This window comes from Sus scrofa, chromosome 7 (assembly GCF_054392235.1).
Source record: "Sus scrofa isolate SSC_HxYL_T2T_F1_AM1 chromosome 7, Sscrofa_HxYL_maternal_Yorkshire_Landrace_v2.0, whole genome shotgun sequence".
NCBI classification, from domain to species: Eukaryota; Metazoa; Chordata; class Mammalia; order Artiodactyla; family Suidae; genus Sus; species Sus scrofa.
In genome coordinates, this window is record NC_139389.1 from 121,892,058 (window position 1) to 121,918,897 (window position 26,840).

General features: G+C 43.9%; 1 pseudogene; it reads right to left on the reverse strand.

Annotated features, from left to right (window-relative positions):
• Positions 1 to 3,983: 3,983 nt before the first annotated feature.
• LOC100156105 (V-type proton ATPase subunit G 1 pseudogene) lies at positions 3,984 to 24,879 on the reverse strand (annotated as a pseudogene).
• Between the last annotated feature and the right edge of the window lie 1,961 nt (positions 24,880 to 26,840).

The following is a 26,840-nucleotide window of genomic DNA, read 5'->3' on the forward strand; positions in this document are numbered from 1 at the left end:
TTTGATAAAGGGTCCAGGAAGGTCTCAGAGGCCAGAGGATTTCCTTCACTCCATGGGTACCCACTTCATGTATTCATTCATTTAGTCACATTTTGGAGGACCCACCAGGAGCCAGCCACTAGCATTTGACGCCAGAAGAACTTGAACAGAGGGTTTAATGCTTCCTGTTTATGTGACAGATAAGGAACTTGCCCAGGATGCTGAAAGGCCTGGCTTGAGATCAGCACTGGCCAGGGGAACCGGACCTTCTTAGCCATATTTAATGCTCTTTCTGCAAGGCCATTGTCATGGATGGAATGTCTATGCCTCCCTCAAATGCATATGTTGAAGTCCTAAATTCCAATGTGATGGTATTTGGAGGTAGAGCCTTTGGGAAGTAAGTTTAGATGTGATCATAAGGCTGGAGCTCCCAGTGTGGGAATAGTGCCATATTCCCACTGCCTCTTTTAAGAAGAAGAAGAGAGACCAGAGCTTGCCCACCTCTGCCGTGTGAGAACACGGTCCTACGCAAGCCAGGAAGAGGGTCCTCACCAGTAATGGGATCTGCTGACACCTTGATCTTGGTCTTCTCAGCCTCAAGGGCTGTGAGAAATCAAGGTCTGTTCTTTAAGCCACCCAGTCGATGGTATTTTATCACAGCAGCCCAAGGTGACTAAGACGGCCTTATTATCGCTTAAAAAAATGTGTGGGTTCCCCTGCCCCAAAGTCCTGGTATCAGCTGGTTTTTCTATTATTTCAAACAGTTTCCTTCATCTGACTCTATTTGCTTCATTTTTCCTTATTTTATGGCTGCACCCATGGCATGGGGAAGTTCCTGGGCCAGGGATTGGAGCTGAGCCGTAACAGCAACCTAAGCTGCTTCAGGGACAATACCAGATCCTAACCCACTGCACCACAAGAGAAATCTGTTTTCTAAAGCAAAGCAAAGCAAAAAAAAAAAAAAAAAAAAAAAAAAAAGAAAATGGAGTTTGAAATATAGAAGTCAAATCTAAATACTGAAAAGCAAAGAAATGACAAAACCTGAATGACAGAGATATTTGAATCCCAGTGAGCCTGTTTCATTATAATCAGTATAAAACTCTAGTACAACATAATTTGGGTAGTTCTGAGAATCTGTGAATATAAATAAGAGAAATTGAGGATATCTTAGGTCATTTTCTTTTTTAATTTTTTTTTTTTTGTCTTTTTGCCATTTCTTGGGCCGTTCCTGTGGCATATGGAGGTTCCCAGGCTAGGGGTCTAATCGGAGCTGTAGCCACCGGCTTACGCCAGAGCCACAGCAACGCGGGATCTGAGCCGTATCTGCAACCTACACCACAGCTCACGGCAACGCCGGATCCTTAAACCACTGAGCAAGGGCAGGGACCGAACCCGCAACCTCATGGTTCCTAGACGGATTCGTTAACCACTGTGCCACCATGGGAACTCCCTTAAGTCGTTTTCAACCTAAACATTCCTTGATCCTTTTTTCTTTTTCTGTCCTTTCTTTTTCTTTTCTTTTTCCTTTTCTTTTCTTTCTTTCTTTTTTCTCTTTCTTTCTTCCTTCCTTCCTTCCTTTTTCTGTTTGAGACTCAATTTTGTCTGTAAGCTGTAACTGGCTTATAAGTCTGCTCTTTTTCAAGGGGTAATTAGTGACAGATTTAGTTCAGTTCCAACAATGAATCCAGTTCCATCCATTTCGCTGCAGCCCAATATAATCACATATGTAACGATTTTACATTTTCCACACCAAAATGTATATGTGTATCCCCTTAAGGCAAAGTAACAAGTTTTCATAAAATCTATATTACTTCTTATTATAACTGCCCTGGAGACTCGGAGATATAAAACCTATTTCTTATGCAATCTCCACATCAAGTTAGGAGAATAAGTGTCTTCTGCCAAAAATCATTATTGCAATATTTCTGAAAAAGTAATGTCTAGTTTCATATGAATCAGACTAGAATTACTTTTTCTTTTGCCTGCCTATGCATATGTTTGATATGCAGGTGTTGGTGATTTTGCATTAATTATTCATTCATAAATATTCTAAATATCACTGCATAAAGGAAATACAGATGAGAAAACTGAGGTCACATAACCAGGGCACATCCTTAAGTAGCAGACCTTACTGCAGCTGTGCATTTCTGCCTCCAATCAGCTGGTACTCACTGGAAGGTCACTATACCTGTACTGATGGAGCCTAACCTTACTCACAGAGGCATTTTTAGAAGTACTGTTTTTTGTAGTGTGTTGTGATGACCATATGAAAGTCTGCTTGAAGAGAGAGTACTTGTTAAAAACCTGAATTCGGAGTTCCGTCGTGGCGCAATGGTTAACGAATCCGACTAGGAACCATGAGGTTGCGGGTTCAATCCCTGCCCTTGCTCAGTGGGTTAAGGATCCGGCGTTGCCATGAGCTGTGGTGTAGGTTGCAGACACAGCTTGGATCCCGCGTTGCTGTGACTGTGGTGTAGGCCAATGGCTACAGCTCCGATTCGACCCCTAGCCTGGGAACCTCCATATGCCGCGAGAGCGGCCCAAGAAATGGCAAAAAAGACAAAAAAAAAAAAAACCCAAAAAACCCTGAATTCTTGGCCCTATATCCAACTCTTCTGAATCAGATCCTGGTGAATAAAGGATCCTAGGAATAAGCATTTTAGACATGCTCTGTAGTTGTATCTTAGGCTTATGAAAATGGTAGGACTGTTTATACAAGGGACATTGGGATTTCCTATTGTGGCTCAGTGGTTAACGAACCTCACTAGTATCGATAAGGATGCCGGTTCAATCCCTGGCCTTGCTCAGTGGATTAAGGATCCAGCATTGCTGTGAGCTGTGGTGTAGGTCACAGACGCAGCTCGGATTCCACGTTGCCTTGGCTGTGGTGTAGGACAGCAGCTGTAGCTCTAATTCGACCCCTAGGCTGGGAACCTTCATATGCCATTGGTGCGGCCCTAAAAAAGACAAAAGGAAAAAAAAAAAAAAGGACATTGACTCAGAGTCAAGTTATCACCATAGCAACCAAAGAACCCATCACCTGAACCATAGTCCACATGATTTCATGTTTACTGTCTTCTACTTTAAATGATAAATCAGTGAGGAAAAAACCCACAAAGATGCGGGTTGGCAAGTCATCATTTATTCATTAGCACAACTCTGAGTCCAGAAACAGCCTGACGTGACAACTTTTCTATCTTAGTTATGGTCCCCTCCAGACAACAGAGTGACAGGGTCATGGATCTCTTTCAACAGACCAGAGATGTGCTCGCCCCAGGGTGGCCTCTTCAGGGACACACCGTCATTCTGCCAGCCTTGCCAACATGCGACATGGGATGACCCCCAAGGGAAGTGCTGTGTGCTGATTCTATCCCAATCCCTCACCTCATCAAACACAAGCATTCATGAATCAGACTGCACATCAGAGAAAGAAAGAAAAGGCACTGAGAATAATTTAGGAGGAGAAGGGATGGGCCACTTTTAGAATTCTCGCATCAAAACATGAGAAAGGAGGGGAGAGAGAGAGAGAAAGAATATGAATTTTCCATCTTCCATTCTGTCTGCAGCTCACTCCTGATGAAGCTGTTTGAAATAAAGCTCAGGTGATGGGCCTCTGGTTGCCATGGCAATTGCTCAGCTGTGCGCAGCACCTAATGCTTCTCTGATTTCCCTGCAGAAGTGCACACAAGGTCAGCAGAGGACACAGAGTGCCTGTCCCAGACTCCTGGGGACCAAGTTGAGCTCTGCCTGTCACGTGACCAAAAAGTCTTTAAAATTCATTCCATGCCTTAAAATATTAGTGCTTGTTTTGACATAAAATAGAACGAGATAGGTTGGAGTTTTGGCATGCAGGAAATAGAGTTTTATTTTTACATAACTCAACTTAGCTATGATTTCTGCCCTTATCCCATGAGACCATGGGGAAATTTAATCAGTCTGTGGGGATCCCTTCAGTTTCTTAGGGTGGTATGAAAGTTTGGGGGGACCGTGTTGGTTACATACTGTCAGCTTTGGGGAGGGGACATCTGGGCACACAGGTTGTCACCGAGACCTCCCTCCTTTCTGTTCACGTGGTCATCTTTGGTCCGGGAGCCCTCTCTGCTGCCCCACTCGCGCTCTGAGATGCTGTTTTTGGTCTTCTCGGCATGGATGCTGCAGCCAGACATGCCCATCAGGGTCTTGAAGCCTGAGTTCATAGGGAAAGACATAGATTTCATTCTCCAGACCTCTCCAGACTGCTTTTATCAGTTTCTTTCAATTCCCTCAAGTATTTTTCTAGTACACCTTTCTATTGCCCGAAGGCTTAGAGGTTTAGTAACTCAGGAAGATTTTCTCTATTTTCTTTCGGGATGTATTTCTCCTTTAAGACATTCCTTCATTTATTTGGTAAATATTTATTGAGCATCTACTAAATGCTAAATACTGTCCTAGGCTATTTTGTGGAAAGCACACTTAATCCTTGTGATTGTGGGAATTATTATGTTCGAGAAGGGAAGACAAACGACAATCAATAAATGTAACAACAAGCATACAGTGTGTTAGGAAAGGAACACAGCAAGGGAAAACAGAACATGAGAAGGGAGTCAGGAGTATGCAAGTTGCAATTTCATTTATTTTTTATTTTTACGGTCACACTGTGGCACACAGAAATCCCCAGGCGAGGGGTCTAGTCGGAGCTGCAGCCATGCTGGATCTGAGCCACATCCGAGACCTATGCCAAAGCTTGGGGCAATGCCAGATCCTTCACCCACTGAGTGAGGCCAAGGATCGAACATATATCCTCACAGAGACTGTGTCAGGTTCTCTGCTTTTTTTTCTGAGTGAAATGGGAAATCATTGGAGAGTTTGATTAGGAACAGAACCTGATTTAGGTTTTAAAGGGATCACTCTGGCTGCTAAGATGACAATAGATCCGAGGGATTAAGGTGGAAAAGAAGGAGACGTTAGAAAACCGATGCGAAACCCCAGCCCTGAGATGGGCCAGGAGGTGAGGAGCAGCGGTCAGATTCTATACCAACCATTTTCCACCTTCACCTGCTTTTTTGTTATGTTCACGAAATTCCTTCTTTTCCCCCATGGCTAGAGACGGCCGTCAAACCCCATATTTCACACATTACAAGTGACAGGTTTTCCAGGAGCTTTCCTTCCTGACCAGTGGAACACCCTTCAGGGATAATGCAGGCAATCACTTGCGCTATAGCCCTTCCTGGTAACATGAGTCATTTCGAAAAACGCTGTCTAGTAACTTGATTTTGCAAATGGCCTCACAATTTGATTCACATAATCTAAACCTTATTAAATCCTGGAAGACATGTCCTATCGTACACTGCACCAATTAAGTCCCCCCTCCCACTTTAAAAAAAAAATTAACCTCTATGTTCTGTAGCAGTTTATCTCTTCTAACTGCTTTGTAATAGCCCAGCTGTTACGTCTGGGGGCCTCCTGTGACTTTTGAATTAAATCTCAGCTATTTCCTGGGATCCATCCCACACAATGACTTGGATATTATCGCTGTTGTTTAACCCATAGGGATATAAGGGAGTGTTGCAGCAGGATGGGCCGGCATCTTACTATCATTCTTTTATGAATTATGCTTTTTGTGAATATTCATTCTGAATACAGCGATTTCTGCTCGGGAGCAAAACTGCAGGTGCAACTACTGAAGATGTGGAAGAAGGCTTGTCTCTATTTTCACTACCTCAACTTCTTCAAGGAACGATCAAATATCTTGGGTTTTGTTTTGTTGTCTTTTTTTCCCCCTTACTTTGTAATTCTCTTTAATTTCTTAGGCACTGGTTCAGTCAGGGTTCCTGGCTGCAAATAATAGAAATACGTCTGGTCAACTTGCGTGGAAAGTGAATATATCAGAAGGACATGAGACAGACCATAGAGATGGAGAGATGGCTGGAGAGCCAGGCTCCAAGGACAGGCGGGAGACAGAGGAGGAAAGGGAGGGTCAAGGCCAGCACAATGGACTGAATTGTTGTGTCCCCCTGAATTCATATGCTGAAATTCTCATCCCAATGGTATTTGGAGGTGGGGTCTTTGTGGGGGGGCGGGGTACTTCTTTCATAAGGATGGAGCCCTCTGGCATTGGATTAGTTCCCTTATAAAAGAAACCCCTGAGAGCTCTCTAGCCCTCTTTCTGCCCTGGAAGGATACAAGCAGCAGTGAGCAGTCTGTAGTCTGGAAGAGGGCTCTCATCAGAACCCAGCCACTTGCTTTGACTCCAACAGCCAATCTGTTACCAAATCCTATTGGCTCTTTTTTATTTTATTTTATTTTTTGTCTTTTTGTCATTTCTTGCGGCACATGGAGGTTCCCAGGTTAGGGGTACAATCGGAGCTGTAGCTGCCAGCCTACGCCAGAGCCACGGCAACGCAGGATCCGAGCCGCATCCATGACCTACACCACAGCTCACGGCCACGCCAGATCCTTAACCCACTGAGCGAGGCCAGGGATCAAACCCACAACCTCATGGTTCCTAGTCGGATTCGTTAACCACTGAGCCACAACGGGAACTCCCCTACTGACTCTTTAAAATGCCTCTTGGCTCATTATTTCTCATGGTAAATTATACCTTGTTCATTTAGACCTAGGGATGTATTGTTGGGGTAGATAATGAGTCTCCTTGACTCTAGCTTCTCCCAGTCCCAACGCATCCCACACAGTGTTTGCCAAACTTATATCACAACCTGGCGCTTTAAGAGCACCTGTAACAGATCAGTACGAGATCTTCAGCCTGATGTGAAGTACCCCCTCCTCCCATCATCTTTACCTCGGCTGGTTGGTTTGTTTACATCACACGCCCATTTCAGTATATTTCCTTTTACCTCTGGTTAGAACCTAGCAATTTTTCCTCATTCCCTGCAGGAAAGGCACCCAGGGCTCTCGTGGCCTCTACCCTCCCACATTTGACTTCCTCCACCAAGTGGCAAGTTGTTTTATTCCACACACTCTTCTGGCCTCTCAGACCAGAATGTCTGTCCCTGCTTTCTTTCTTCACAAACTCTTACTTATCCTTGAAGATTTAACTCCTTCATTCAATCCATAACTAGTAAGCACCTAATGTATGCCATCCATTGTCTTAGATGCAGGGAGCTGGTCAGAAAAGATTCCTGCTCATGGCTCTTATGTTCCAGGAGAAGACCAGCAATGAATTGGAAACAAATAAATGAAGTAACTGCCGATAATGGTAAATACTCTTAAAGAAATAAAACGAGGACTTCCTGTTGTGGCCCAGTGGAAACGAATACGACTAGTATCCACGAAGATTCGGGTTCAATCCCTGGCCTCGCTCAGTGAATAAGGGGGTCAGCCTTGTTGTGAGCGGTGGTGTAGGTCGCAGATGTGGCTCGGATCCCGTGTGGCTGTGGTGTAGGCTGGTAGCTGTAACTGAGATTGGACCCTTAGCCTGGGAACTTCCATATGCCACAGGTGTGGCTCTAAAAAGCAAAAAAAAGAAAAAGAAATAAAACAAGAGCAGAGGGAGGGAGTGGCTATTTACCCTGGTGTTCAGAGAGGCCTCTCTTGGAGAAAGTGCCATTTGATATGACACCCAGTTGAGAGAAGGGACGAGCCATGCAAAGATCAGGGAGAACCCAGTCATTCTGGGTAGAGGGAACAGCATGTGCTAAGGCCCCGAGGCAGGAGAAGTTGGTACATTTGCAGAGCAAACAGAAGCCTGGAGTGGCTGTAGTGACTGAAGGGGATATAACTGATAAGGACCAGATGGTACAATTTCTTAGTAACTATGAAAATGGATTTTTGACTTTTACTATTGAAACTTCGCTGACCTTCCTTTACTGATTCTTTTCTTTTCTTTTCTTTCTTTCTTTCTTTCTTTCTTTCTTTCTTTCTTTCTTTCTTTCTTTCTTTCTTTCTTTCTTTCTTTCTTTCTTTCTTTCTTTCTTTCTTTCTTTCTTTGCTTTTTAGGGCCACACTTGCAGCATATGGAATTTCCCAGGCTAGGGATCAAATTGGAGCTGCAGCTGCCAGCCTACACCACAGCCACACAGGATCTAAGCCACATCTGCGCCCTACACCACAGCTCTTGCCAATGCCGGATCCTTAACCCACTGAGCAAGGCCAGGGATTGAACCCATACCCTCATGGATTCTAGTCAGGCTCATTAACCGCTGAGCCATGAAGGGAACTTCTGATTCTTTAAGCACAGTTATTTGACCCTGAGTGACCGTCCCACTGAGAATGCTGGTCACCTGGCATTCTCATCTAAACTTCCTTTGTAGATCTCTGGTTATTATTTCCTGTATTCTTAGAAAATAAAACACATCCGGTTTCCTGTTTAAAAAACTGCAGCAGATTAAAGAGAAAATATAAATAAAAATTGAAAGGCAGTGAGGATTTGCACAGGAAATGTGCAGCTCTCAGGGAACACATTATCCATATTTTCAAATTTGGGAAGGCTGAAGATCTCCAGATATTGTCTTCCTGAGTGTCAAGGCCTACTCTGCTGTGACTTAGCATCCTTAGTATCATCTGATTGGTTATTTAATTTTTTTTTTCTTTTTAGAGCTGTGCATGTAGCATATGGAAGTTCCCAGGCCAGGGGTCAAATTGGAGCTGCAGCTGTGGTGTACACCATAGCCATAGCAACACCGGATCCTTAACCCACTGAACAAGGCCAGGGATCAAACTCGCATCCTCAGAGGCAATGTCTGGTCCTTAACCCATTGAGCCACAATGGAACCCTGCTTGGCTGTTTTTTTGAAAATGAAGGAATTTGTTCCTTCAAAGGTAAATTGTGTGTGGGAAACTGCTTTTTCTACACACAGCAACTTCCAGAAAGTACCAACACTTTTTTGGTTTCATGAAGGGTAGGTGCTTAATAAGTCTCTAATGAATTCCACTTTGAAGGCCTTCGCCTACTTACACTGACAGAGGGACAGTGTAAGGATGGCATGTAGGAGGAAATTATCAGGGTTTGTGGCCACCCACATTTGGGGAGGAATATCTCATGAAATAAACCCTTCCCCCCACCAATTTACAGAGAAGCCTTGCTTTCCTTCCCAGCCTCCCTTGCAGCTAGGGTGCAGCCATGTGATCTTGACCTCTCCAATCCATCGCTCACACGACAGCTAGGGTGCAGACTGTGACCTTGACCTCTCCAATCCATCACTCCCAGGATACTTTACATTGGAAGAAAGCACTATGCGGAATCAGCAGTTCCCCAGAATCCAATTTTCAGATGACGGGGCAGCGAGGCATCCAGCTACCAGAGGCAGAAGAGAGGGAGGGCTGACATCCAGAACCTGGGGTCGGCTTTGGGAACCCAGGGATCTGTATCCAGCGACAGTGACAATGTCTTTGCTGGAGCTGCCTTGTGGCATGGCTTACATGTTCATGAACTCTCTGCCTGACTCGAGCCCTCCAGGAATTTCTGTAAGCAACCTCCTAGCTTTAATGTATTCCTTTTTCTGTGTAAACTGCTAGAATGCCTTCTATTTTTCTCCACTAAAAACTCTGGCAGATGCAGGCAAGGTAGAGGAGGCAGGGACACTTTCAATGAAGTGTTAGGATTGCAAATGAATCAGGAGTTCAAAATAAAACCACTTCAAGGTATAATTTAAGCCTGGGGGGTGGGGGTGGTAAATGATAGCTGATTTACAAAAATGCAATTTGCTCAGAACCTCTTGGAGAGCAAGACTATTGAAATAACATCGCTGTCAAGCGGAAGGCAGGTTTTGGGCAACTAGAAACTTGTAAAGACATTTTGACTGTAAAATATCCCAGTGGGACGCTGCATAGGCATTTAAATAAGGCTACTTCTCACTTAGCATGTATACTGGCAACACTGCTTGATAGAATTATACCCTTTTTCAATATGAGCTATTTTCCTTTCACCCTCAGACCCCCAAGCATGCTATGCCACAGGAATGTTTCTCTGTTGAATTCCTGGCAGCCAAAGGTTTTTTTTTTTTGTTTGTTTGTTTTTGTCTTTTTTTTTTTTAAACCATGTGGCAGAATTGGTATCCTCATACGGTACACAATTCAGGTTCCCACCCCACCCCCACCCTTCCCAGGGCTGTTTTCAAACCCTGTTTTTCATTTCAATGTAATCACAGTACTAGGTATGACCTAATTCTGCCAGTTGGGTTTCAGGGATAAACCTAGCATCAACCCTGAGTTAGAATAGTCCTTAGTAAATTCTATCGACAACCCTACAAAGGAGGTATTATTTCTCCTATTTCGCAGATGATGATAAAATTGAGACTCAGGAAAAGGATGTAACTTTCCCCACGTACTTGGGCTTTGAAATCGATGTAGTAGATCACTGTCCTGGTCTGTTGAGGCTGCTAGAACAAATTAGGACAGACTGGGTGGTTTAAACAACAGAAATTTGATTCTCATATTTCTGGAGGCTGGGAGTTCTGAGATCAGGCTGTCAGCCTGTTTGGGTTCTGACGAGAACCTTCTGAGTGACAGACTCCCCACTTCCCTCTGTGTCCCCAGAAGGAGAGCAGCGAGAGGTCTCTGGGTAAAGAGGCACTAATCCCATTCACGAGGGCTCCATCCATACACCCAATTACCTCCCAAAGGCCCCACCTCCCAAACCACCACATCAGGGGTTAGGATGTTAATGTGTGAATTTGGGGGGAGCACACACATTCAATCCATAATAATAATTACCAGGAGCATTTTGGGAAAAAAAAAAAAACGAAAAAACAACAAATAAACAGAATACATTGTGCTTCTTAAGGGTCTTATTTCATGAAACTATGGTTTTAGTTTTTTTACTCTATGCAGACGTAAGTACTGAGCAGCAATGTAAAATATTTTTCTTTTCATGAGTGGCTATAAAAACTGAAAGCTAATGAGTTTAGCTCAATTGCTTCACGGTACAGGAGTGGAAACTGAGGCACAGAAAGATTAAGTAAGCAGGTCACGATCACCCAGCTGTTTAGAAGAAAAGACAAGACCTGCCATGAGCTTCCTGTTAGTCTCTCTGTTTTTCTATCCCCCTGTGATAAAATTATCACAGTGATCTCTGTTACAAAATCATTATAGAATTTGAGTAAGATAACTTAGAAGATTTTTAAACCATTAAACAAATGAATGATACATATTTTTATCTGTCAGGATTAGTCAGTCAGAAGACAGAAACCGCTCTATGTCTTTAGGTGGAGAGAAATTTAACATAGGAATTGGGTCACAAAATTATTGGAAGGGGTGGGGAGCTGAAAGCAGGGAGAGATGATGTTTCCTAGAGTCTAGAAAATGCAGAAATCTGCTGTTGCCCCAGGAGGGCCCTATGGTCCTGGCATCCCCACTGGTTAACCACTAACAGGACCAGAAAATGAATGACATCCACTTTCCTCTAACCTTGGTGAATGCTTCTTACCAGCAGAAATGAATGGGTTTTTTTTTTTTTTTTTTTTGCTTTGCTGGGGAGGACATACAAAGGTGGTTAAGGACCACAGATGATGTTTAATCCAAGCAAAATGGTTTTTTGTTTTTGTTTTTGCCATGCCCACCGCATGTAGAAGTTCCAGGGCCAGGGAGGAAACCCTCGCCATAGCAACAACCCAAGCAGCTACAGTGACAACTTTGGATCCTTAAACCACTGCACCGCAAGAACGCTCCAATCACAATGTTTAATCCAAGTTTTCTCCTCTGTCCCAGGGCCCTATCAGTAAACCTGTGTTTCCCTGGCTCTTGCTTCCTCCACAGTTATGGGGTTTTCATCTCTCTATAAGATACCCTCCTGGTATCTATGGGTCTTCTGAAATGTTTCCTGGTGCTGGTAAGCATGCTACTTTTGGGTTCCATTTGTTAGCCGATGAGGTCTTCTCTGGGGCTCTGTTCAGTGGTATCTGCCCTGGGGAGTTTGCATCTGGTGCTCGCATGGCTTTCCTGTTGGCTCTGCTACTAAAGGGTCTGGCACCCACTAAAGCTCAGGTGCTGCCACACATGGTTTTGTCTGCCATCCAGGGTCTTCTGCCATCATCCCAGGAGCTAATGCTTCCTCCAGAATGTGCCAGCCGAAGGTGGAGGCATCAGCTGTTAAGGCTGTCTGAGCCCCAGCTCACCCTTGCAAGGCACCACCAGTGCCATCTACTGGGTCCGAACGCTATCCTGGTGCTAGGTTGCCACCCAGCCCTGCCACAGTTGTTGGTTCCATCGCCACACTCCACAGATGTCACAGAAGAAGCCTTGTACCCACACCACACTCAGCTACTTTGTCTGGAGATGGCTGTGTTCATTGCCTCAAACATGTTGCCACATATGACCCCAGAGATCCTAGCTGCCGATCTCTGGGATGGGAAAATCTGAAACATGCTACTTAGTAAGGGATGGTTAATCTGTTGTTAAATCCAGTGTCTTGAAATGATATAAATAAGTACAGGGAGTTCCCATCATGGCTCCCATACGACATAAAATTTTTGTTTTAAAAATGTGCTCTACTGGTGTTCTTGGTTTTTTCAGTTCACCACCATCTTTCCCTGAGGACTAGACCATACAGAGCAGTATTCCCGTTCATTCACTCATTCCTTTAGGCAACAAATATTTATTTTATTTTATTTTTCGCTTTTTTATTTATTTATTTTTTTTAGGGCCACATGTGTAGCATATAGAGGTTCCCAGGCTAGGGGTTGAACTGGAGCTGTAGCTGCTGGCCTATACCACAGCCATAGCAACACGGGATCCAAGCCTCATCTGTGACCCACACCAGAGCTCATGGCAATGCTGGATCCCTGACCCACTGAGTGAGGCCAGGGATCAAACCCACATCCTCATGGATACTAGTCAAATTCATTTCCACTGCATCACAATGGGAACTCTAACAAATATTTGTTGAGGCCAGGTGCTGCCAGCTGCATTCTAGGCTCCAGAGATAAAACAGCAAATAAAACAAAATTTTGGCTCTTACGAAGCTGATAGTAGGTTAGAGGTTGACAATAAAGGCAGACCACAAACACATATACAGTGGAATATTCAGTCACAAAAAAGAATGACATAATGGGATGCTGCTGACACAACACCCCATTGGTCAAATAGAATATAAGCCAAGCACAACAACCACAGCAGTAAACATATTATGAGCATCTCCTGTGTGCTTTGTGTGTATGATCTAACTTTTTCCTACTGTTTTCTATGAGGAAAATACTATTATTTCTATTAGGAACATGGAGACATAGAGAGACGGAGTTTCTAGCTGACACACCATGTCTGGATCTACTTTGAAGCAGGTCACCTTATAAAGACATTTCCCCCCTGTAGCACTAATACCTCCTTACAAGCATGCTGATTCACCTGAGTTGGCTGTCTTAGTTAATCAAGCTAGGAAAAACCAAACTGCAGTGTGAACAAAGTGCAGCCTTAATTTAGGTGCCAACGCATTGAAAAATTGGTGCTTATAGACTGTAATTAAGAGAGAACGAGCCCACAATTGAGAATAAAGGAGCAGGAGAGTGATCTGGGGGCTAAGGGGCTGGGGAGGTGTCATCTGTGGATCTTACCCTTAATCCACTGAACGAGGCCAGGGATTGAACCCACATCCTCATGGATACTAGTTAGGTTCTGAACCTGCTGAGCCACACGGGAACTCCTCAGGGGTGCTTCCTTTCCTTCTCTCCCTATTGTCTCAACCAGTGGCAGTTCCCACTCTTCAGGCGCTGCTCCATCCTCGTGGCCCCTCCATTGAAGCCTCAGGGGGCAGGGGGTTAGGGAGGAAGCGAACATCCAGTGTTGGTATGAGTGGGTGAGCCCAGGCCCTGGTAGAAACTATAGGATAAATCATAGTGGGAATCTCACTGCTCTCTCTTCCTCTCCATGATCAGGACATTTTTGTGCTTTTTAGGCCTGCACCTGCGGCATATGGAGGTTCCCAGGCTAGGGGTCATATCAGAGCTGTAGCCACCGGCCTATGCCAGAGCCACAGCCAGGCCAGATCTGAGCCGCATCTAGACCTACACCACAGTTCATGGCAGCACTGGGTCCTTTACCCCCTGGTCAAGACCAGGGATTGAACCTGCAACCTCATGGTTCCTAGTCGGATTCATTTCCGCTGAGCCACGATGGGAACTCCTCCATATCAGGACTTTGATCCAAAGTGAAAGTCGCTTCACTGAATGTCAAGGTCAGCGTTCGAAGGAAGCAGAAAAGAGAAGTGAAAAGCGACAGGAGTGGAGGTGGGAGTCTCTTGTGAGGCACTTCCCACCACAAGCCTGTAGAGCTGGGCCTAGCCTCAGTCTCTGACATACTTTCTCAAAAAGAAAGAAAGTAGAGCCGAAGAGAAGCCTGCCCAGGGGCTGCCATACCCAGAGCTTCTGTTGAGTCCCCAAAATGACTCACATCCTAGGGTTTAATTCCCCACCCCCCACCTCCAGTTCTAAGCTGAGGTGACTGTCAGCTTGTTCTTGGCATTCCACGCTTCCAGCGGGTTCCTATGTTGGTTACAGCCCGCTAAGGATGGTTGTGAGATATGAAAAGCAAGCCCAGTTTTTCCTGATCACCTCTGCACATTTTTGGTTTTTAATTTAATAGTCACAGAAGAAATGAATTCATCTGGCTTGGTCACCAAACCAAAGGAAGCACACCTGCCAGCATGTGAGTGTTAGGTACAGCCTCTCAGTAGCAGTGGGGTATGTGGGGGTGTTGGTCCAAGTCTCATGTCTCCTTGATGTCTTTCCTGGCACTTGGGATCACTCTGTCTTAAGCTATGGAAAGGTGAATTTGAACCATTTGGTGTCATTTGAACCAAGTAGTCTTTGGCTGCTGCGAACTCTTGTCAGGAGGGGCCTCCCCCACAGAAGTGAGGCAAGAATCCTAGGTCAGACCCCATAGTAGAAAACAAAGGGAAAGAAGCATCTGTGGCTGCAAAATAAGAATCAGCCAATGAAATTCTACATTACATTGGGTACCATGTCACTACCCCCCAATTTCTACACCCAGTGGTACCCTAGTCAGTGTTTAATGACTGGCTTCCTGGAGGTGGGGGAAATCAGAGAGCCCAGATTTATTGCATGTGCCAATTGCTTTGGTGTAAATACTCCCATCATGACCAGTTGCAAGCTTTCCAATGTGAGGTCACTGAATGCAAAGTTGGGAAGAGATATTCCCAACATCTATTGGCTCCTGTGAATCACTGCAAACTGGCTCCAGCACACCATCAGTGTTCTATTGTCAACAAGGTGAGGTCAGGCAGATTTCATCTCTCACTGTAATTAAAGCTGTGGTGGGACCCAGAGAAGTAAGAGGTATAGGGATGCACACCATGAGGATTTGGGCAGAGATCAACTTCTCTGTATGAAGAAGGAAAAATATTGGGGGAGATTTCTATAATGGATGGCCAGGAAGAAGACCTAGGAAGAAGTATATGGGATATCTGGGGGGGGGGGGTTAGGTGTGGGATGCAGGTAACATCTATTTGCCATTTATTACCTGTACAATTGAAAAAGGGAAAAAAGAAAATTGATATTAAAAAGTGCTCTGTGCTATGTAATATAAATTTCCCTTTGCCATCCTTTAAGAAATCTTCAGAGGAGTTCCCTGGTGGCCTAGTGGTTAAGAACTCAGCATTATCACTGCTGTGACTTGGGTTACTGCTGTGGCATGGGTTCAATGCCTGACCTGGAACTTCTGCATGCTGCAGGTGCAGCCAAAACAAAACAAAAATAAAAACAGAAATCTTTAGTAAAATCTTCAGATTAATTCTTCACTTACGGTTTTCCAAGTGGCTGTGCTTTGGGTGGATATAATGGAGTGTTGGGTTCTGTTGTGAGATTGTCAGAGGGTAAAGAGAGCAAGAATTTTGTCTGTTTTGCTCATTGCTATATCACAGGGGCCTAGAAAACTGGCCCATGGAATTTGCTTGATACATAATGTCTGAGTGGTTTTTTCTTTTCTTTTTTTTTTTTTTTCCTATTTTGGCTGCTCCAATACCAGATCCTTAACCCACTGTACCAGGCTGGGGATTAAACCACGTCCCTGCCACTGTAGAGACACCACTGATCCCATTGTTCCGCAGTGGGAACTCCTGTCTGAGTGTTATTGAACGACTCTCTAACATCTCTGTGATGCTCTGACACAGCAAAGTCCAACAGGCTGGTCTGCAATGATGGAAGGATTCTAGATCTGAGCTGTTCAACATGGGAGCCACTAGCCACAGAGAGCAACTGAACACCTGAAATGTTGCTACTGTGATTAACAAACCAGGCTGTAATTCCTTTCAGTCTAAATGGCCACACATGGCCACTGGCTACCATAATGAACAGCTGCCCAGCAAACAGCCTAAGACTCAAATTATGGTCTATGGAACAGCAGCTTTGGCATCACCAGGGAGCTTGTGAGAAACTGAGCATCTCAGGCTTCTCCCCTCACTCACAGAGTCAGAATCTGTATTCCATTCCCATGTATTTGTACACACATCAATGTCTGAGAAGCTCTGCTCTTACAAATAGCACTTTCACATACTTTTTTTTTTTTTTTTTTTTTTTTGTCTTTTTGCTATTTCTTTGGGCCGCTCCCGTGGCATATGGAGGGTCCCAGGCTAGGGGTCGAATCAGAGCTGTAGCCACCGGCCTACGCCAGAGCCACAGCAACGCGGGATCTGAGCCACGTCTGCAACCTACAGCACAGCTCACGGCAACGCAGGATCGTTAACCCACTGAGCAAGGGCAGGGATTGAACCCGCAACCTCATGGTTCCTAGTCGGATTCGTTAACCACTGCGCCAGGATGGGAACCCCTCACATACTTTATTTCACTCGATCCTCATAGAAACCCTGAGTTGTAGTTCTCACTCTCTTTGTTTTACAGTTGAGGTAATTGAGACTCTGAAAAGTTATGTGATTTGCTCACAATCACAAAACGGAAAGGAGATCCTGGGTCCCCAAGCCTAGCATTTCTTCTATTATGTTCTCTGTTTATACAGTTGGGATGGAATCACCAGGTGAGGTCCAGGTAATCTTAGCATCACTGTTTCTTCCATTACTGTTTTTAAGTGGACTAAGATTACACTTTACCGCTGGAAACTGAGCTAGAGATGTAAGCGATCGTGGAGACGGGCTGTGGAAGGAGATGGAATTGCAGAGGCAGATCAGGAATTAGCTATTGGCGTCCAGCCTCTTCCTCAAGCACAGTTCGGTGAGAAGGAATTAAGATATGGCCAGATGCAATGTCAGGCTGGCTTTTAACCAGCAAAAGTAGTCCTTTTGTTGCTCAGGATTTATTTACATGCCTAAAGCCAGCTGTAGCTATCTGTTTTTCTTTTGTTTAGTATTTCCTCATATGAAAGTGTTGGGGAAATTTTTATTTTTATTTTTTAACAATTTGGAGATTAAATATTGATCGACTTGTTTAAAATTTCCTTTGAGAAGTCCTAGGAGTAAGGGGGAGACTCCATCCAGAACGGCTGAAGGTGAGATAAAATGACAGAGAAGTGAACAGTGGTTTCAGATAGGAACCCCAAATCCAGAGAAGGTCACAAGGACTGAGATTCTAAATTATAAGACTCGGAGTTCCCGTCGTGGTGCAGTGGTTAACGAATCCGACTAGGAACCATGAGGTTGCGGGTTCGGTCCCTGCCCTTGCTCAGTGGGTTAAGGATCCGGCGTTGCTGTGAGCTGTGCTGTAGGTTGCAGACGTGGCTCGGATCCCGCGTTGCTGTGGCTCTGGTGTAGGCTGGTGGCTGCAGCTCTGATTCGACCCCTAGCCTGGGAACCTCCATATGCTGCGGAAGCGGCCCAAGAAATAGCAAAAAAGACAAAAAAAAAAAAATTATAAGACTCATTTTGCTGTCTAGTAGGATTTCATCAAAGCATCTCTCGGTAAGGAGCTCCATGTTTACATTAGATAAATATATAAATGTATTTAATAATAGTAAATAAGTATCCTAAGCTATGTTAAGTCTGCAAAACAGAAATGCTGGTCATTCACTAAATTGTCACTATGGTCCTTTCTTCTTCAAAGCAACTCAGTCCCTGACCAGCCTAAGCGACTTCATTGGCCTTATCTAGAACTCACGGCCTTAAGTGAAGGAAGTTGCTACAAAAAAAATAACAGCTAAAAGCAGGTGTATGTACTCCTAGTTTTCAAACCAGAAGTGGGAAAGAATAAGCAAAAGAGCAAGTAAATAAATGAACAGGGAAAAAAAAAAAAGAAGCAAAATAATGGTAAGACTCGGGAGTTCCTGTTGTGGCTCAGTGGGTTAAGACCGCTACTAGTGTCCATGCGGATGCCGATTTCATCCCTGTCCTCACTCAGTGTGTTAAGGATCTGGCAATCATATAAAATATAAAAAAACAGTTCAAACAATTCTGTGCTCTTAGAGGTAAGGTTGTGCTTGGGTAGTGGGGGAGTGGTGACTAGAAGGGGTCATGTTGGGGCTTCTAGGAACTTGTAATATATATTTTAAAATTTGGGTGCAGGTTGCACTTGTGCATCCTAACTATCTTATCTAAAACTCAAATAGGGATTTATCAGATTAAAATTAAGACGTAGGAGAAAGAAATAAACAAGAGCAGCCATGACAACAGGATAACCCAAATCATTATGATGAAAATATTTCATTTCGCTGAACTTCAATCTAAGGGTAGAAAATAGCACTTTTGGCATCTATTTCTCTGCAGTTACTCCCAAAGTGTCCTAGCCCAGTGATCATAAGAGAATCGGCAAGAGAGAAGTTTCATGCTCTCAAATAATTTACGATTGTTCCAACCACTATGGAAGATGCAGAGCTATGGGCTGCAGGGCATGGTTCCAGCTAGCTTTGAAGTCCTATTGCATTATTTCTATGTAATGCAAATTGACAAGGTCTCTAAATTAGGCAACTAACTCTGGAAAATGAGGTCTGGAAGCCAGCTTTATTAGCATCCAGGCATCTGGTCTGAAAGATTTATCTGTTTGTGGTCAGGGGTGGGTGGGGAGTGCATTTTCTTTTCTTTTCTTTTTTTTTGGTCTTTTTTTTTTGCCTTTTCTAGGGCCGCTGTCATGGCATATGGAGGTTCCCAGGCTAGGGGTCGAATCGGAGTTGTAGCCACCGGCCTATGCCAGAGCCACAGCAACGTGGGAGCTGAGCCACGTCTGCGACCTACACCACAGCTTAAGGCAACGCCGGGTCCTTAACCCACTGAGCAAGGCCAGGGATCGAACCCTCAACCTCATGGTTCCTAGTCGGATTCGTTAACCACTGTGCCACGACGGGAATTCCGGGAGTGCATTTTCTATGTAGGGCACTATGGTGATAGGAGGAACGGGGAGGAAGTGCAAATGGAGAAGCCAGGCACTAGACCTGGGGGTTGATCATTTTACTGGGCTTTATTTAATAAATATTTATGGAGAATATCCTATGAGTGCCCAGCACTCTCTAATTACTCATTCTATGCATAGAAACTAGTTTAACCTTTACAACAAACTTCTGAGTTGGATTCTATTATCATGGTTCTCATTTTAAAGATGAGGAAGCCGAAGCACAGAGAGGTTAAATGGTTAAGGAAGGCTACACGGCTGCCAAGTGGCAGAGCCAGAATCCAAATCCAGTTGGTTGGATTCCCGTGGCCTTGTTCTTAACGCTGAGCTATGCTGCTCATCACCAAAATGGAAGCACAACTTAAGGGTGAGGACCTTGCTTTTCCTTGCTGACTTTCCTCTTGGCAGAGTCTGGGGCTGGAACGGGCATCTGCCTATGGGCTGTAGTTCAAAGATTGCTATGAAGACACATCCTCTCCTACTGTTTCCTACCCCCAGCCCGCCGTCCATGTCATACCAGCGCTCGTGGCCTCAACTTCCATCATTGGTACTTATTTTGGGGGGTAAGCTCTCTGGTTTCCCCCACTGTTGCCTATAAAACTGCAGACACCCCTGCAAGATGTCTGTGAACTGAGATCTGAGTATAAAATGTCACTTAATTTTCTGGGAAGGGGTGAGTGAGAGCACTGAGGGCCTCAGGGGGGTAAGAAGATACCCAACCAGGTATCTGAAGGCCAGTGTCACTGACCTCACTCTTCCTTCTCAACACAAGGAGTCAATGGCTGTCAGGGCACATCCCTTCATCCATCTCTTCATTGTCTACGTTTGATCCTTAATAGTTGCAAGATCTCGTTCTAGGTGGTGAGTGGGATATAATGGCTTTATAATCCTCATTATCCCTTAAGTGTTATTCACATTTTAATTCACAAAACCCTTCTCATGTGATCCTCCAGGGTCCCTATTATTATTCCCAATTACCCACGAAGAAAATTAGGCTCAGAAAGATTGTGCGAGTTTTCCAGCATCACTGGGTTTACGAATAGCAGCTCTGGGATCAGGACCAGAGTTTTAATGCGTCTCAGTGGAGTAGCTGAGATAAAAAAGGGAATTACTCAACAAGTGCTGTTTTTGTTTGTTTTTATTGTGGTAAAACACACAACATAAAGTTTACTATCTTAGTCATTTTTAAGTGTACAGTTCAGTAGTATTAGGTCCATTCACACCAATGTGCAGTCATCTCCAGAACACCCCCTTTATTTTAATGGCCACACCTGAGCCATATGGAAATTTTCCAGACCAGGGATTGAATCTGAGCCGCACCTGAGACCTGCTCCACAGCTGCAGCAATGCTGACTCCTTTAAGCCACCGTGCAGGGCTGGGGATTGAACCTGCCCCTTTGCAGCAACTGGAGCTGCTGCAGTCAGATTCTTAATCCACTGTGCCACAGAAGGAATTGCCTCCAGAACCCTTTATAATCTCGAAGAATGGAAACTCTGTGCCCATTCAACAACAGCTTCCCGTTCTCCTCCCCTCATCCATGAAAATGCCCATTCCACTTTCTGTCCCTGGGACTTTGACCACCCTTGTACCTCACATGAGAGGAATCATACTGTGTTTGTCCTTTCATGACTGGCTTATTTCACTTAGTGCCATGTCCTCATGGTTCATCCATGTCTTAGCCTAAGAAATCTTAGGATTTTCCTAAGAAGATCTTAGGATTTTCTTCCCTTTCAGGGCTGAAAGATGTTTGCTGTATGTATGTATTACATTTTGTTTCTTCTTTCAAGTGTTGGTGAACACTTGAGCTGCTTTACCTGTTGACACTTTGGAATAATATTGCTGTGAACATGGGTGCACAAATTTCTGTTTGAGTCCCCACTTTCCATTCCTTTGGGTCAACAAATGTTTTTAAGATAAGATCAAGTATTAACATGAAGATTATTCGGGCTGTGATGAGACCTTAGAGAAAGTGGTGTGAAAGCCAAGATCTGCCTGATGAGTGTCTGACAGAGCATTCAGGGATCGGACTGTGAGACTTAGTGGGAAGTGGTCCAGGGTAAGGCACCCTCCTTCTTTCAGTGCTGGTGACTGTACCCTCCAACAGTACAAGACCTCAGCTCTGAACTTTCTCCTCCTTGTAGCAGGACTGGCCAGTGCCTCTAACACCTAGTTCAGTGTTTTCTGCTGTGAACAACCCATCTATCTGAAAATATGGTCAGGACTCCTGTGGCTGCCCTGGACTTCTTGGCTGCAGTCTCTTCCAGAAGACCAATCTTTCGTCATCTGTTTTAAGTCCCAAGTGGCTGACCAGCCTCGCCTTCAACCATGGTACACAGCCCTGGTCATGGCAGGTGACAGAACCTCAGTAAAGACACCACGGAGCTCAGGCTGTGCCGAAAGGCCACCATCCAAGTGAACACGGTTATAGTAGGACAGATTGTTGGACAGAACTAACATATGACATTACAAGAGGAAGAGAAAGAAAATAATGTTTTCACCTAACCCTGTATTATCTGGAACGGACAAATGTGAAGACTCCCATTAGACGCAATGTATCCCAGACACAAGATGTTACACTTGCCATTTCCGCCTTGGCTACTTAGGTTGGCAGGGAAGAATATGCCTTTTTCACCATCACAGACTTAGCAGAGAGGCTTGGCGTCAAGGAGCAGGCTGGCCACAGTAGGAACGGAGAGGGAGGAGCATGGACAGCTCACCAACATGTGGAGAAGACTCCAAGTACACGTCCTCCGAGAGCCGTGGATGCCTCCTTGACTTTATAACATCTTTTGCTTATTTGCTTGGACACATGAATGTAGCCTTGTTTGGGTGTGGGCTCCTAGAAGGCAGGGCTCACACCTATTTGTCTTTTTTGTCTTGGGCAGATTTTTTTCGTCTTATATTATAACAAGACCCAAGCTTTGTAGCATCTTTATAACATCTCAGCATGGCAAATGGCCCAGAAAGGACAGTCCATAGAGCATTTCCCTTTCGGTTCAGAAGTCCCAAGCAATCACTTTTCATGGATGTCTTGATCAAGGTCTAGTCTTTGATGTACAAAGGCTGCAGAATTTAGGCTGATGTCCAACACTTCCTTTCTCTCCAGCTTTTCTAATGCCTCAGAAGTGAATCATCAAGAACCACCCCCCCCCCACGCCCCGCAGGCAAAGGAAAGCCTGCAACGAGGACAAGGAGCCAGGGAGGAAGAAGCGTCTGGCTATGGATCAAAGGAGTGAGGGTCCAATGCTCCACCTCTCATCAGAGAATTGGGTTTAGGGGTTTCAGCCCATCTCTTTGTTTAACTGTTCTTTCATGTAGAGGAAATACAGTTCTTTGGAAGCAGCAGATACAGTAATGGCCTGGAGAAATACTGTTCCAAGTGGCATCTGTGCTATAGGAATATGACCATGACCCTTCTATGAAATCAGTGGGTTTTTTTCATAGCCCCTCACCCCCGTGTATATATCGCTTTCATTAGTCTTTTAATGTCATACTTGGAGGTGGCTGGTAGTCATGTCCAGAATATGTGTTATCACCACCTCTTGTTAAGCAAAACAGAAGTAACATTCAGGTCAAAGGGAGACCGAACATCTGCAGAAAGTGAGATTTAAATAAAAATCGGAAATAGATACTTTGAGAAAGGGCACTTTATTTTTAGACAAGAAAAGGAATTAGGAGAAGATAATGGTTGCCATGGCAATGGCAGAGCCCTGCATATATTCTATAGGCCTGGCTTTAAGCATCATGAGAGGAAAAAAACGGATTCCCTGGTGACTTTCTGGGAAAATACAGACAGAAATAAAAAGGCTGCCCAGAAACAATATGTCACGTTAGTTCAACTGCCATTTTATAGGCTCTTTAACTCCATAGCCCTATATTAACATAAAAACCCATCTTAATGTTTGGCACAAAATCCACATTAAATGCGAGTCTCCGTTTCTTTTTACATCTCCGTTTCTAATTGTACTTTAAAAATTGAACCGAGAGCAGCAGAGCCAGGAGCATGGCTTGGAAACCCATGATTCTCAATTTAAACAGGGCGGTGAGGTAGGCAGTGTCTGCAAACCTTTGAATTAACCCAGAAGGACAAAATGAACGAGGTGCGTGCACTGAAACACCTGGCGATTGCATAGAAAAATTCAGCCTTCTGTCTTCTCTCACAAATTTAGAAAAACTGACCATCTTGGTTCTTTCTTTTTATGTGGTAAAAATCAGCCACAGCTCACTCATGTCTCTGCCACATTCTGTTCTGCTTAATACACTATTATTGCCTTGACTCTATGGATATTTGGGTTTGGAATCCCCACCTGGTTACAGCCAAAGTTCTCCTTCTAGATCAGTGCTTCTCAAACTTCAGTACACGTCCGAATTACCTGGAGGGCTTGTTAAAACGTAATTTGCTGTATCCTACCCCCAGAATTTCTGCTTCCAAGGATTTGCAGTGAGGGGGTCAAGAATTTGCCTTTCTAACAAGTTCCTGGATGATGCCCTTGGCCTTGCTCCTTTCTAGGGACCACACTTTGAGAAGCACTGCCCTAGATTAATGATTCCTATGTTTTTGTTAGTAGAGATCCCTTTTCTTTTCCTTTTTAAAAAAATTGAAGTATCATTGATTTACAATGTTGTGCTAATTTCAGTTGTACAGTAAAGTGATTCAGATATATTTATGAATCGATTCTTTTCCATTACAGGTTTTTTTGTTTTGTTTTGTTTTGTTTTACTTTTAAAAGTACTTTTATCAGTATAGTATTGGACACCAAGTAGCAACATGTCACAAGTTCTTAAATTCTATCATCTAGTAATTTTGATTAAGAAAAACTAAAAGCAGCCCAAACAATTATACTAGTGCCTATTGTTTTAACCCTTAGCCAGAAAGGACTATTTTAAGGCTGGCTGCTGCTTCATATAGGTTACAAATAACTATTTACTACTTTTTCATAGATAAAATCCCCTGACCTTCAAGAAAGATTTAGGGGGGAAAATTGTAACCCCTTCCTTTCTTAAGAAAAAAAATTAAAAAAAAACTATATCTAAGAAGGAAAAAGTCAGTATTGATATATACGCTGTTTGAATGAAAAGGCATAGGAAAACAGACAACCTATACCCATTAAATCTCTTAAAAACGTGACGTAAAAAGATAAATCTTTGGATAAACTCTATGTTTGTACAAAGAAGCTAGATTTGCTATTCTGCAAAAAGTGAAGAACCTACGACCTAATATACAGAAATAATTTGATGCCTTTTCACAAGAATATAACTCAAGCCTTGCAAAAGCCTCATATTCCATGAAGGCATCTAAAATGCCAATCCACGGAACAGGTGTTTTCTTCTTCCCGTATCCGTTCATTTGGTAGTTTTCGTGGATTTCTGGCCGGATGTCACAGACAAAGGCCAAGAGGGTATCCAGGACTTCATCCCTGTTCTGCCAGAAGTGGGTCTGGAGGATGGTCCTCTTCTTCTGGGGGTCCTTCTCCACTTCAGTGCTGCAATGGCTGTGGGGTCCCAGAGTTGCAGCTTCCTTGGCCTTGAACTCTTCTGCCTTTGCAGGTGGTATTGTTCAATTTCAGCCCAGGCTCCTTTGGCGTGCTTCTGCTTTCAGTTCTCTCGCTTGTGGGCCTTGGACACCTTCTCGGTGACCTGCTTTTAGGTCTGGAGCAGCTTCTGGATGCCCTGTGACCAACTAGCCATGGTGGCAACCACTCCAAGGCTCCAGGGAGTGGCCTAAATTGGCTGGCTGGCCCTGTGGACTCAGCTGACCCCCTTGATATTGAATGTAGTTGCCTGTGCTATACAATAAGTCCTTGTTTATGTATTTTATATATAATAATATGTGTCTGTTAATCCCAAACTCCTGATTTATCCCTCCCCCTGTTTCCTTTTGCTAATCATAAGATTGTTTTCCACGTCTGGGAGTCTATTTCTACTTTGTAAATAAATTCATTTGTATCATTTTTTTTAGATACCAGATATAAGTGATATTATATGGTATTTTTCTTTGTCTGGCTTACTTCACTTAATGTAGTAATCTCTGGGTCCATCCATGTTGCCACAAATGGCATCATTTCATCCTTTCTATGGCAGAGTAGTGTTCCATTGTATAAATATACCACATCTTCTTTATCCATTCATCAGTTGAACATTTAGTTTGCTTCCATGTCTTGGCTATATGGCAAATAGTTCTGCTATGAATATTGGGGTGGATGTATCTTTGGATCATGTGGTAACTCTATTTTTAGTTTTTAAAGGAACCTCCATACTGTTCTCCATAGTGGCTGTACCAGTTTACATACCCCCCAGCAGTGTAGGAGGGTTTCCTTTTTTTCCACACCCTGTCCAGCATTTATTGTTTGTAGAATTTTTGATGATGATGTGAGATGATACCTCATTGTAGTTTTGATTTGCATTTCTCTCATAATTGGCCATGTGGAGTATCTTTTCATGTGCCTATTGGTCATCCATACGTCTTCTTTGGAAAAAGGTCTTCCACCCATTTTTTGAATGTAAAGACCCTTTTTCTTGATGATTTTTCTCAAAGAAGTTTATATTAAGTTTAGTAAGGTGGGGAAAATTTGTACTCATTGCCATTCACTGGAAGAAGAGAGCCATATTTGGAGGGAAGAAAGAAACAATGCTTTTTAAAAAACTAGGCTTTTTGGCTAAGACCAGGTGAGAAATGAGAAAGGAATGGACAGAAGTGGAAAACCGAAATGAAATGGGGTTTTAGTGTGAAGTCAGCAAGAGGAGGGGGTCCTTGCCTGTGACCTGCATCCTTGGTACCACCAAACTGTAATGAGGTCAGTTAACCCCATGGCAAGCATGGTATGAATGGATAGTGTGTGTGTGTGTGTGTGTGTGTGTGTGTGTGTGTGTGTGTGTGTGTGTGTGTGTGTGTGTGTGTGTAAATGGTGACATAGCCCCAGATTGAAGTGGAATCAAAGAAGAGGCAGCACAGGAGCCAGAGGGTGAGGTCACCATGGGAACCCAAGCTCCAGAGTTCTGCAGACACCTGAGCAATGACTTTGAATTTTCTCAGACCATGGAATTTAGAGACTTGAGCAAGGTTTCCTAAGATCCCAGAGGGTCAGGGAGGCCCCAGCTGACCTCTGGCTTCCATAAGAAAAATTTCATCAATGCTGTGGTCAGAATGTTTGTATCCCCACCCCCCAAATTTGGATGCTGAAATCCTATGCCTTCAGGTGATGGTATGAAGAGGTGGGACCTTTGGGAGGTGATGAGGTTATGAAAGCAGAGTCCTCACAAATGGAATTGGTGCCCTTAGCAAAGAGTCCCAGAGGGATCTCTTGTCTTGTTTCTGTCTCAGAAACAGGATCTCACCCATTGCAAAGATCTTCCAGCACCATGATCTTGGATTTCCCAATCTCCAGAACTGTGAGAAATACATGTTTTTTATTTATAAGCCACCCAGTCTGTGGTATTTTATATTGTACCCTGAACATACTAAGACAATCTGGGTAAAAATGTATACTTTGTTTTGCCTATTTTTAACCTTCAGAGATGTGTGTGTCTGGCCAAAAATCTCAGGTTCTGCTCAGTATGAGTTAACACTTGGGCTGACTTAATTCCAGACAGAAGCGACAGCACTCAACCTTTTAGATCATTTATGCAGGGCCAACTCTGTCGCTCTCTTC